Source organism: Schistocerca gregaria, chromosome 2, assembly GCF_023897955.1.
Source record: "Schistocerca gregaria isolate iqSchGreg1 chromosome 2, iqSchGreg1.2, whole genome shotgun sequence".
NCBI classification, from domain to species: Eukaryota; Metazoa; Arthropoda; class Insecta; order Orthoptera; family Acrididae; genus Schistocerca; species Schistocerca gregaria.
The window spans coordinates 552,535,739-552,550,034 of record NC_064921.1 but is presented as its reverse complement, the minus strand read 5'-3'; the positions used below and the strand labels follow the sequence as shown (position 1 = coordinate 552,550,034).

The window sequence follows — 14,296 nt, the reverse complement described above, 5'->3', positions numbered from 1 at the left end:
GGCTCGAAAGAAGATTCTTTTTCTATCAAAAAAGCCTCTGATAAAGAAGTAAGGCTCAAATCCTGATGCAAGAAGATGTGGTCATGCTACTGATAATTTCTACTATTCACTTCGCAATTTAAACCGCTTTCCATTTTGATGGGGAAAGTTTTGTACATAGAGGAAGGCATCATTTTGTTACTGAAGGGAATGAAACAGACGCTTTTTCCACGCTAAGCGACGCATGGAAGTCGCGACGACTAATTGCTGCCGGCCGCGGTGGCCGATCGGTTCTAGGTGCTTCAGTCCGGAACCGCGTGACCGCTACGGTCGCAGGTTCGAATCCTGCCTAGGGCATGGATGTGTGTGATGTCCTTAGTTAGGTTTCAGTAGTTTTACGTTCTAGGGGACTGATGACCTCAGATGTTAAGTGCCATAGTGCTCAGAGCCATTTGAACCTTGACTACTTGCTTGGGCTGAGTCCAACTTCACAATCAAACACGAAACTGCAAATACCTGCTGAAACGCCGGAGAAAATGCTCGTGACTACTCTTCGGAGATCAGTTATGTGCAAATATTTCGTGTCTTATTCAACAGGGCACTCCCAGATTTAATCTAGTGCGACATTCGTTTTAACGATATGTGTTGACAGGGACAGTGAAACTCGAAGAATAGCAAATGTATGAGCAGCGACAGCATGGCCCTGTCATGATTGCTGGCCGCGTTGGTCACGGGAATGAACGCTCGTAAGGAGACTGGATTCCTGACCATCGTGTTCGGCGTATGGCTGTGGCATCGTACAATATCTGCGTCTGCAGTAGCAATTTGATAGTTGGTAGCACAGTGGTAGAACGAAATATTACAAATCAATTACATAAAGAATAGCTCTGAGCTAGATCCCGTGTAACGTAGATTCCATTGAACCCGAAACACTGTCATTAACGAAATCATTGGTGGAAAGCGAGTGGTAACTGAACGCTGGATGCAGGTCTGATACGTTTTTTGAAGAAAGCTGGTTGTGTCTCGCTGACAGTGAACGCCGTTTCCAACCTGTATGCGTGCTAAACACACTGGGTCGATGCTGGAAGTTATGGTCAGGGGTGCGAGTTCGTATGATAGCCCAAGCACCGTCACCATTAGCCCACGCATCCTGAATGGAAACTTCTACGTGATTTGTTGATTCGACCCGTTGTGCTGCCATTAATGAACAGCATTAAAGTCTGTGATTTCCAACAGAATAACGCTCACCTACGTAACGCTTTTGCACCCCAGCATACTATACATACTGTCGCCTTGGCCTGGTCTATCACCAGATCTGTCTGCAATCGAGCACCATCGGACGACAACTCCAGCTTCATCCACAGCCAGCATTAACCGTCCCTGTACTGAGGGATCAAATGCAGCAGGTATGGAACTCCATCCCACAAATAGATATCCGGCACCTGTACAACACAATGCATCCAGGTTTGCATGTTTTCATTCAACATTCTAGAGGTTACACCTGTTATTAATGTACCAGCATTTCTTATTTGCAATGCTTTACGTCGCGCTTGTGTTAATCTGTGATATTACGATGACAATCGCTTACATATGTTGCCTAGTCAAATGTAGTCCCGAAATTTTATTACTCTGCGTTAATTATTTTTGTTGATACGATTTTTTCCCTCAGTGTATATTTGAGGCTAGTCCAATAGTAGATCACTGTCTTGTATATAGATTGGAAGAGTGGGGATTTAGTTATTTGCTTAAATACATGTCTTTAGTATTACATTCATGAACGTAGCATAGGCGGATGATTGCTCGCAAGCACGTGTGCCAGAAGTCATGATCTTAATTTTATATTCATAATGCCTACCACGATGCATAAAGGGATGAGACGTTTTCTCGCATTCAGTTCTTGGAGGGTGTGGTAATGACTGTGCTTCCAAAGAATATCTGGGGTCCTTGTAACAATATTTGCTACTGGAGATTCGTCCATGACGTTTAGGAATTCCCTGACTATTTACTCCACCCTTTCGTTTATGTAGGGTATTCGTTAGACATCGTCGGGTAGGACGACCTGTTGTGAATTACACAGGCTTGAGCAATTTTATAGTACACACTGAACGAGATTTCTATGAGCAATGAATAGCGTAGATAACGTTCTTCCAGGATCTGTAGTTGCAGCATAATGGCGTTCCTTGTACTTGGAAAGCTGTATTATCGTTCACTCTGTCATATTTATTATCAGTGCTGTTTGAACAAACGTTGTCAAAAAGACTGCTTATTATATTACACCGTTCCACCGTTCACTTCTTTCTCAATCTAGTAGAGCCGAGGAAACGAAAATGCGGGTGTCCACGTAAGTTAACTAATATGACACACCAAAAGACCTGAGTTGATATGTCACATACGCCTTAGGTCAGTACTTGTTAAATGTGCAGTAAGAAGAGAAAGCTCTAGTAAGAAAGCGAGGTCATATAAATAGTACATAACGACGTTTTTAAATTAGTACAGCATAATTTAGCAAGAGGCTCGAAACAAAGATTCTTTTCCTAATAACAAAGCCTCTGATATTGCAATACTGGTCAAATCCTGATGAAAGGAAATGTATAGATTCTACTGTTCGTTTATACTATTCACTCTGCACTCCTAACAACTTTCCATTTCGAAGGGGAGAGTCCTTTTCCTAGAGGATAGTACATCGTCGACCTATGTGGGGTGCGATAAGTAATATATCGACTGAATCGCCGAAGAAACTGAAATAGGCATATTCAAATAGAGAGATTTGTAAACAGACAGAAGACAGCACAAATGCTATATAAGGAAACAAGTGTCTGATGCAGTTGTTTGATCGGTTACTGTTGTTAAAATGGAAGGTTATCAAGAATTAAGTGTGTTTGTACTTTCTGTTATAGTCGGCGAACGAACGATGGGACACAGCTTCTCCAAGGTACGAACATTTCACGAGTGTACCGGGTAAAACATTAAATCGGCGGCGTCGCGGCAGCCGTAAAGGGATCCTGTAATTACGGAACCAATGGCGACTAAAGAGACTTTTTCAACGTGACAGAATTGCTAAACTTCCTCAAATTGCTGCAGATTTCGATGAAGAACGAGCGAACCATTCACGCAGCAACATCAATATGGGCTTTCGTAGCCGAAGGCCCATTCGTGTACCCTGATGGCTGCCCGACACAAAGCTTTACGCATCACCTTGGGCCGTCAACATCGAATTTGGGCTGCTGATAACTGGAAACATGTAGTCTGGACCGACCACTCTGGTTAAAATTGTATCGGGCGGATGGACGTGTACGGGTATGGAGACAACCTCCCGCATCCATAGACCCAGCATATCAGCATGGAACTGTTCAGGCTGATGGAGGTTCTGTAATGTAGTGGAGGATGTGCAGTTGGAGTGATATGGGACCCCTAATACGTCTAGATACGACTCTGACAGGTAACACGTATGGAAGCATCCTGTTTCATTACCTGCATCCCTTCATGTCCATTGCGTATTCCGATGGACTTGGATAATTCCACCAGGACGATGCGATCCTACACACGTCCAGGATGGCTACAGAGTGAAGCTAGGAACACTCTTCTGAATTTAAACCCTTCCGCTGGCCACCAAAGTCCATGGACTTAAACGTTATTGAGCGTACCTAAGATGCCTTGCAACGTGCTGTTGAGAAGGGGTACCCAGGCGCTCGTACTCTTACGGATTTATGGACAGTTCCGCAGGATTAATGTTGTTACTTCCCTCCAGCACTACCCAGACATTAGTCGAGTCAATGCCACGTTGTGTTGATGCACTTTACATATCTGGAGTGCTTTGTTGGATGGAAAATTGAAATTCGCTTTAAACGCTCATTTTGTTTGTAACGGGAATGAAACAAACTCTTTCTGTCGACACTAGGCGTCGCATGAAAATCGAGACGAGTACTACTGTTTTGTAGTCCAGCTACACAATCAAAAACGAAACTACAAATATCAACTAAAACGCCGGAGAAAACGCTCCTGACGACTGTTTAGAGATAAGTTACGTATACATTTTACGTGCCTAATTCGATAGAGGACTCCCAGATTGTATCTAGTGCGGCATTCCTTTCAACGATTTGTGCTAACAGGGACAGTGTAATTCTAAGTATAGAAAGTGCTTGAGCAGCGACAGGGTGGCCGAAGCATGACTGCTGGTTGCGGTGGTCACGGGAATGTACGGTCGTTAAGAGACGGGTTCCAGGGTGCATGGAACTATCGAGAGGGGCGACCATCCTGTTCGACGTATGGCTGTGGCATCGCTCTGTATTTGCGTCTCAAGCCGCAATTTGAGCAGCAGTTAGCAGCACAGTGTTACAAATCAATTACTTCAACAATACATCAGAACTAGATTCCATCTAGTATAATTCCAGTCACCACAAACTAATGTTTTTTCGAATTGTGGTATGAAACGAGAGCTAATTGGAGGTAAGGAAGCTTGTCTGTTATTTTTTATGGCGAAAGCTGGTTGTGCATCGCTGACAGTGATGGCCTTTGAGGGAATGCAGTTAACCTGTATGAGTGCTAAACACACTGGACCTATTCCGGGAGTTATGGTCAGATCTGCGATTTCGTGGGACAGTGGGAGCATTCTAGCGGTTATCCCAAGCACACTAACTGAAAGTTTGAACGTTGATCTGTTGTTTCACCCTGCTGTGCTGTCATTAATAAACAGCAACCCAGTGTGTGATTTCCGACAGGATAACGCTCGCCTACTTACCGCTTTTGCACCCCAGCATACTATACATACTGTCGCCTTGGCCTGGTCAATCACCAGATCTATCGGACGACAACTTCAGCTTCTTCCAAAGCCAGCATTAACTGTTCCTGTACATACGGACCAAGTACAACAGGCATGGAACTCCATCCCAAAAACTGGCATCCTGCACCTGTACAAGACAATGCATGCACGTTTGCATGCTTGCATTCAACATTCTGCGTGTTACAGATTTTGTTAATGTGGCAGTGTCTCAAATTTGCAATGGTTTATGTCGCCTTTCCGTTAACATGTGATCTTACGAAGACAGTCATTTACATTCGTAGTCTAGTCAAATGTATTCCTGAAATTTCATTCTACATTTTTTGTGGTGTTGCGATTTTTTTCCCTCATTGTGTATTAGGTGCTAGCGGTCAGTACTTTGTATATAGCCTGGAAGAGCGCGGATTTTGGTATTCGCTTATGTACAGGTCTTTTCCATTTCATTCGTGGATGGAGCATAGGCGAGTGATTGCTCGTATGTATCTGTGCCAGCAGGAATGAGCTTAGTTTTATATTCAAAGTGTCTACAAAGGTAACGGGAAGGAAGGTATTCACAGATTCCGTGCTGCTCATAGGAATGACTAGGTTTCTACGGAATATCTGGCGTCATTGTCAAAACACTTGGCAGTGGAGACTCGTCCACGAGCTTTAGATATTATCTATTTACACTAGCCTTTCGTTTATGTAGTCTATATGTTACACGTAGTCTGGTAGGACCCCTATTTTGAATTCCAGAGGCTTGTGCAAAATTTTAATATACACCGTACGAGATTTCTATGAGCAATCAATAGTCTACATCGGACCAATTATTCAAAGACCATAACTTTCCGCACCGATAAATGAGCCAATGTGATAGACCATACAGGTTCTACTGCTATTATATCATGTCATGTTATAACCCATTAAGTGTTTAATCTAAAATTACGTTTTGTGAATTGCATCCCCAGGCGGTTCACAACCCTTTTGTGGATGAGTGACTGACAAACATGGAGGCCCGAGCCCTTGCACTACTACCAGTAGTTCTAGGCATGCTACAGCACCTGACGTTGTGGCCGACGGCGATGTTGTATGCCAGACACTGAGCAGACAGCTGTTTGATCGCCTGGATTGCGATGGAAATACAAAGCTCCATATATCGCCTGGATTGCGAAGTAAATACAAAGCTCCATAGATCGCCTGGATTGCGAAGTTAATACAAACCTCCATAAAACTCGACTTTAATATGTACTACATGCCGATGAGATATGTGAATGTTAAAGCGAAACATTTTTTAGTGACTAGCAGCCGTGGAACTTGTCGCGTTTCAGTTACATAAGATGTTGGGCTCTGTCCAGGTGTACTCCGTATTTTCATATCTGTTCGTGAGAACAACATGATCCTTGACTTGTCAAGACACAACACACTCAACAAGGACTGCAAGCACTCATATAAACTGTAAACCTGCGCTACATAGATCTCCTTATGGAGTTTCTCTTTCAGATCCTGACAGGAGACGTCCTGTCAGTCCAAGCTTACAGTAATAAAACGTGAAAAATTATCTTTAGTTACACCGTTCTATACAAGCAAAGATTTTGACGGTTTTCCTAGAATGCATAAATCAGTTAATTGACTAAAAACTGGTCTCAACAGTACAGATAACAAACCAGGTGGTAATAAGCTGTGAAAGTACTGTTAATCCCTACTTGCAATAAATACTTTTTTCAAAAACTATTTTGTGTTATATTGACTTATAAAGAAGTAGATAAGCGCAAAATTGCTTGCATAACTGCAAGCAGAATAGCAACGAAAACGATTGAAGACACGCTAGAGAAAACTGAAGCGTTCCAGTTATGTTTCAGTATCGTAGGGCAAGATTGACAAAAAGAAATGAGTTTGTATCCTAAATCCTCATCAATGTTTCAATTAGCTTACTATTTAACGACACAAAGCCATTAGAAATCCAGAACATCCGGTCTTTCTGTCCGTGAACCAGAAAAGACATTATTGTCCTCGCCACGGTGCATTTATTGCACAGGTAAACATCTGATCTGGAGCTGGGAATGCCTAAAAGAAGAAAATCCTAAAATTTAACGAAACTTGTTCTGTATCGTATAATACCCTTAACAGAATATAACCTGCCCACTTCAGCACTTTATATGCATCGACATTCTTTAGATCAACAGTGAGGGCGAATGCTTCAAATCAAGAAAAGGAATGTTATCCTACCACCAAAACCTATCTGTAAAAATGCAAAGGTCAGGTTGCAGTTGTTAAAAATCCATGGGCAATTCTACACTAAGTCAGGGAACTAGCAAGACTCATCAGTTCTTGGCTGTGGCTCTCTATGTCTCTATCAAACTCCTCTCTCTTCCGCCAACTTCACCTCCCCCCTTCCCTACTCCCCGATATCAATGCCACCATAGCGATCGGCTGCTGTCGGATTAAAATCTGGGTCTGAATAAAGTGAAAGCTGACTTGATCCATCAACAAACTCCGAACCGTTTCTGCAAGCTCACGACAGTAACTAAGTGGAAGAAGGATGTCACCCATATTTAACAGTGCCAGGATGACTACAGGGCTGAGACAGAAAAATTAAAAGTCTTAGTACATACAGAAACAATCTGCATATGTCTACCAAGTAGACACTTCAAGCCCTTGGCAACCTAATGCTAAGCATGACGCTGTGGTGGAACGTCAAAGAGTGGAGTTGCTGTGCTGTGTAGTGAATTATCAGTCACCACACATCACCCTTAGCATTTGACTAAAAATTGTAGCTGTAGGGGCCCATGTATTCCATATGAAATCATAATAACAGTGTACTGTGTCTACTTTTCGCTAACGGTCTTGCCGCCGTGGTAACACCGGTTCCCGTCAGATCACCGAAGTTAAGCGCTGTCGGCTGGGCTAGCACTTGGATGGGTGACCATCCGGTCTGCTGAGTACTGTTGGCAAGTAGGGTGCACTGAGCCCTTTGAGGCAAACTGAGGAGCTACTTGATTTGGAAGTAGCGGCTCCGGTCTCGCAAACTGCCATACGGCTGGGAGAGCGGTGTGCTGACCACATGCCCCTCCGTATCCTCATCCAGCGACGCCTGTGGGATGACACGGCGGCCGGTCGGTACCCTTGGGCCTTCATGGTCTGTTCGGACTGGGTTTAGTTTTAGTTTTAGTATCCATTTTTTAAATCATAAACAACTCAGCAATCAAGTGGCCTCACAATTTGCTCAAGACCTGCCGCTGTTATTTCTCTTGCTTGGAAACATCAATGCACACATATCATGATATTTGGGTCACCTCCGACACCTGTCTCCAACGTCAATGAAAACTGTTTACGAGAAAGAATTAGTCTCACTAAGAGTATACTTTCATAGCCAGCAAGCCAGCTGATATTCACGGAGCAGTCGATACGTTGCAAATGTCTTAGCGCAATCCTAGTGACTTCCTTCCTCACACAATCATCATTGGTCCAGAGACAAGGCAGCAAAGCAAGGTGCGGATTCACACACAGCTGAAAAAAGTGATATCCAGCCATCATCTGGCAAGGTGTTGCCATCCATTTTTTGAACTGGCACGCTGTGTATTATGTAATATATCACCTTTCCTCCCCAAAATGTGTTTGAGGTTTTACATTTGTCGATGAGACTAAAATGTTATAGAAAGACGGACACAGCTCATTGCCATTAAGAAAAGAGGAAATGTAATCATAAAAATTACAATGGAGGCATCCTTCTACTTATTTCTTCCCTTCACTTTACAGTCTTTCTAATTTGATTCTGAGGAAACTGTTCAGTATAAAACATGAAAAAAATACAAATCTTACAGCAACTGCTGTATAATGAACTGTTTTCTTTTCTTCATTGTTGTGGTACTATCAAGTAAAGTAAAACTATTCGCATGTGTCGAGAAGTCAATAGTGAATAATTAAGTTGTTGCCTACAGTTTGGATTTGTTTCGTCCTGTGGGATTCATTACTGTATACGAACTATAGCTAACATCTCGAAATTGTTTTTAACGATGGAAAGGACAGCCATTCCTTTTTCCATAGTCGAGACAATATATTGGAGGTTTTCGTGACAAGGTTGGTAGCTACGCTCCACACGAAATGCTATTGCCGCTTGCTGTGGCCTGTTGTGTGGAGAGCAGTGTTGCCTAGTGTTTCTCCTAAATGTGTTGTGAGTACAAGCGTACTGAAATGAAAATTAACCGGGAGCTATCAGCCGATAGTATTAATTAGATTTTTTCCATTCTACTCTTTTTGATTTCAGGAGTAAGAGAGACTGAAAGCTAAATTTTGAGCAACTGAACGAAGCCGAGGAAGACGCGCCCGGATTTTTCTTATGTTCATGGGCTTCTTCCACTTCTTCAAACTCCTTTTCTGCACAGAGCTTACCAACCACTGTTGCACCCACTGTTGCACTACCAGCGATGACTGATCTCAGTAATGTTTCTTCTGACTACTTCTCAAGCGCATTGTATCCATTACTTATGTATGTGACACAACGAATGAAATGCTATAATAAGTGGTCTTACAAAAGTAAGTTGTTCATGGCGGCATATTTAATGTAATTCACACATTTTGCCAACTGACTTGACTGTAATGAGTAACTTCTCGGCTAGAGGAAGAGGAAGTCGGAAATTTGTGCCCCTCTTAGACAGAGTGCCTGACACTAACATTTCCTTGAATCGAAAGCTGTCTGGACTCATACGGCAGAATTCGATGTATTTTTCGTGAGGAGAGGCCTCACGAGAAATCCCAGCCGAACTGTGTTTCATACTTATAGCGTTGTGTAGGTCCACCCAGGACTTCCATTACTTTCTAATTTTTTTGTGCTTCAAATAATGTTAACCCACAGTAACGACCACTTCAGAACAGCTCATGATTGCAACTGAAAAAGAAACGTGATTCGTGCTGCTTGTTGCTTGTAGTATGACGACTCGCAATGCGTGTCGTATCGCATATCGAATCAACCCAGTGGAAACACGAGTCTCACACCGGCAGGCTACGTGTCGAGCGACATTTATTGCAACACGCCGTACCACATATCGTATTATCGCTGAGCAAACCTCGCCTGAGAGATTCTGTAACACACTACGATTTTAATTTCAGTGTCATGCAACAATGAGATGCATGCTAAGAAATCCTCGCTGGAATGCATTGAGCTCGGTATCTAGAAACCCAGTTGTTATTAATTGTAAATGAAAAGAAATCGTTTAAATAATCTAATAATCATTGAACTTTGTATAAAAAAACTAGATTGCGGGTTCGACTTACAAATATTAAAATGAAAAGAGAATAGAGCGCTTGAAGAGCGTTATCGTAGCCTCACGAAACTAATTACTGTACTTCTACGTAATTCCAATGTTCGAAAAACATACAAACAGCTTCATTATTTCAGAAATGGATGCAACCTTCTAGGAAAATATTGGAAATTTGTGGTAGTATCTTATGAGACCAAACTTAAGACATCGGGCCATAAGTTTAAGCAGTACTTAATCTAACTTAAACTAACTTACGCTAAGGACAACACACACACCCACGCCCAATGGAGGACTCGAACCTGCGACGGCGGGAGCTGCGCGGACAACCTTCTATCACTGAGATTCATCAAGAAAGACAGAAATAAGTACAATCTAATATTTTAACACAAAAAGAAGATTACAATGACTTCTCTAGTAAGTGCAATACCCACTGTGCACGAATCTGACACTTCGGCGCCCATCTACCCCCCTCTCAGCTTGATAAGTGACGGCTTGTGTCGCTTGGGCCTTAAACCGGTCCTGAATGACAGATACATTGTGTGTCGCAGTACATGGTTGCACCAAAGAACGTCACATCATCCACTGCAATGTGGAGTTCGAAGAGTCGACGTAAACGAAACGTAATCAAGTAGGCAATGTAAACTGAACATACAATAACCTTTTTTGTCGAAAAATTAACCCTTTATACAACATCGCTTATCAATCAATTGAAAGCGAGAGAAAAAATGAAAACAAAGCTTTTAACACTTTACGGTATGAAAGACATTACAAGTCATTACAAAAGCTATTTATCTCCATTCGAAATTCTTTACGGAACTCAGTTTGGATGCTGAGCCTTTTAAGTATCGTTGTAAGTTAATGAAAAGAAAAAAAGGAATGCTAGGGATAAGTGGCATTCAACATATGTCTTAAAATTTTGGGTGTGCACTATTTCCACTTATCTGAACCCTTTTTAGTTTTACCAAATCATCGTAAATAAATAGGTTTTTAGACATTGTCTTTATTTTTGAGTTCGTTTTCCGGCACAGGTAGATGGTGTAATTAAAGTATAACTTGTAGCATAAGCACAATTACAAAACGATTACAGTTCATATTTTATGACAATGGATATTAAAACTTAGGAGATGTTGTCGAGTGATTCTTCTGATGAAGAGGACGCAAGAATGATCCAAGGGCCGGATCTAGGCGACCGTTGTCGGCTGCTCCAGGACCTATCGTGAAGGACAGCATCTCAACAGTGAGGCTGATGTCCTAAACAGTGAGTAGGATGAGTTCGGTTGTGTCTCAAACTGGCTTCACTTAGTCGTCCATCGCCGTAATATTTCTTGCAAGTGTTTTGCAAAGGAATCATAAAAATATACTTAACCTAATTAGCGTAAGGACATCGCACACATTCATACCCGAGGCAGGATTCGAACCTGCAACCGTAGCGATCGAGCAGATCCAGACTGTAGCTCCTAGAACCACTCGGCCACTCTGGGCGGCTATACATAACACCTTAATGAGATGGTGCTGGAAGGAATGTCATTGGTAATACACAAGTATGTTTTCAAATAATTATAGCAATAACAAAAAACGACTTAAGTAAAAGAAACAGATCCATGAGCATCTTGGGGACACAACTTCATAGCACTACATAGCGTACAGTACTCTATGATTCAAACAGTCATTTGTCGTTTTGATCAAAAAGGTTTTCAGGCAGCTGTCTACAGGATCGATATACTTGCAGTAATGCATGATTCACACTTTGCTATCTTACAATACATTTATTCATTGCCAGCTTCCAAGATGGAACACCTTCACATTGGGAAAATAGCCACTGTAACAACATCACAGGTTAAATAGCCAGCATATCATGTGAAGATGTTAGAATAGGTATTTTTTCACTGCAAGGCTATACATGATCAGTGCTGGCAAATGTGTATCACGCTTTTCTCTATGTTCATTGCTATGGATCAGCAGTGAAGGTCAATTGTAGTATCGTAGAATTAATGTTCACAACATACATCAAGGTGTGTGTCTAGGGTTTCATCTACATTTCCAGTACAGTTCAGACAATAAAAACGCACACAGTACTTCATATCGACAAATAAGTCGCAGATACCATTGGCAGTAGTAGTGGGATAAAGCCAAACCTGGGCGATTTTGTTTGTGCAGGTTGCATACATTCGGAATCAAGTATACAGAAGAATGGAAAAGAAAATTGAGAATGCGCTAGGTGACGATCAGCACGAGCAAGGCTGAAGAAAAATCAAGACACGTTCATAGGATTTGTCGATCTGGAAAAAGAGTTCGACAATATAGAATGCTGCAAGCTGCTCGAGATTCTGAAAAAAGTAGGGCTAAGCTATATGGAGAGACGAGTCATATACAGTACGTACAACAACCAAGAGGGAATAATAAGAGTGGACGATCAAGAACGAAGTGCTCGTATTAAGAAGGGAATAAGACAAGGCTGTAGCCTTGCACCCCTACTCTTCAATCTGTATATCGAGGAAGCAATGATGGAAATAAAAGAAAGGTTCAGGAGTGGAATTAATATACAAGGTGAAAGGATATCAATGATACGATTTGCTGATGACATTGCTATCCTGAGTGAAAGTGAAGAAGAATTAAATGATCTGCTGAACAGAATGAACAGTCTAATGATTACACAGTATGGTTTGAGAGTAAATCGGAGAAAGACAAAGGTAATGAGAAGTAGTAGGAATGAGAACAGCGAGAAACTTAACATCAGGATTGACAGTCACGAAGTCAATGAAGTTAAGGAATTCTGCTACCTAGGCAGTAAAATAACCAATGACGGACGGAGCAAGGAGGACAACAAAAGCAGACTCGCTATCGCAAAAAAGGCATTTCTGGCCAAGATAAGTCTACTAATATCAAATACCGGCCTTAATTTGAGGAAGAAATTTCTGAGGATGTACGTCTGCAGTACAGCATTGTATGGTAGTGAAACATGGACTGTGGGAAAACCGGAACAGAAGAGAATCGAATCATTTGAGATGTGCTGCTATAGACGAATGTTGAAAATTAGGTGGACTGATAAGGTATGGAATGAGGAGGTTCTACGCAGAATCGGAGAGGAAAGGAATATGTGGAAGACACTGATAAGGAGAAGGGACAGGATGATAGGACCTCTGTTAAGACATGAGGGAATGACTTCCACGGTACTAGAGGGAGCTGTAGAGGGCAAAAACTGTAGAGGAAGACAGAGATTGGAATACGTCAAGCAAATAATTGAGGACGTACGTTGCAAGTGCTACTCTGAGATGAAGAGGTTAGCACAGGGGAGGAATTCGTGGTGGGCCGCATCAAACCAGTCCATCAGTCAGTAGACTGATGACCCAAAAAAAAAAATTTAATCCAGGGTAAATTATACTCCACGCCTTCCTCTTAACCAATAATTATTCTATATTATTTAGGAACTCCTAGAGTTGATTTACGTCCACTCAGGGAGAATTTACCCTTTTGAGTAACCCCCACCCAAGCCCCCCTCTTTTCTCCTCTAATAGCCTCTGAGAATAGAGACACGTTTTTTTTTGTCATCCTTCCACAGTTCAGTTTAGAGTCACTTTTCGAATGCTCTCCCCCACCCCCTGGGAAACCACCAGACATCCCAGACACAACTCCACATTCCCCTCTTCTCCCCTATCAGGATGTTGGTGGGAAAAAGACTCACTCTATTCTGAAAGATTGACATAAGTTAGGTACTTTATTTAGTTACTTTATTTTTGAGGGTGTTGGATATCCATCCACAGGCCATTCAAACCTCCCCACCCTCACATTCCCCAATATCATGTGTATGTGTTGCCTCAGATTTGAAGAGTGACTACTCTGGTCCACAATACCCTTCACCCCACCTCTGGCACCATTTGTGAATGGGCAGGATGAAAGCTGGAGTGGAAAGTACTGTCTTTACTTTTGGTGGGAAATGTGTTCAGTTAATGAGGTGTTGGAGTTCGACAGAGAGTATTCCCTGTAAGCATATGCTTCAGGACTGCATCCTTAGCGCCCTATATGAGCTCAGGGGGAATACTTTTCAGCAGTGTGCCGCTTGTGTTTTTTTGCAATGGCCAGTCAGTTCACAGTGCATGAGACATCTTTGTCCTATTCCACAAGTACAGATTGAAGGAAGCAGAGGTGCTCATCTCGGTGTACGGCTCAACAGAGGAGGATTGAAACTGCTTTTGCTCCCCTTTCTGCAAATACATTCACTTTGCTGTGACGTCTAGTCCTCATTACCACCCGAAACTGATGGGGAGCAGTCCTAAGGCCAATGCCAGAATAACTGCCTCCTACC

At 42.3% G+C, this 14,296-nt stretch overlaps 1 protein-coding gene across 2 annotated transcripts in view; it reads right to left on the bottom strand.

Moving 5' to 3' along the window:
• Positions 1 to 14,296, bottom strand: part of LOC126332162 (uncharacterized) — a 137,252-nt gene that overhangs the window by 88,849 nt on the left and 34,107 nt on the right. The window lies entirely within an intron of this gene.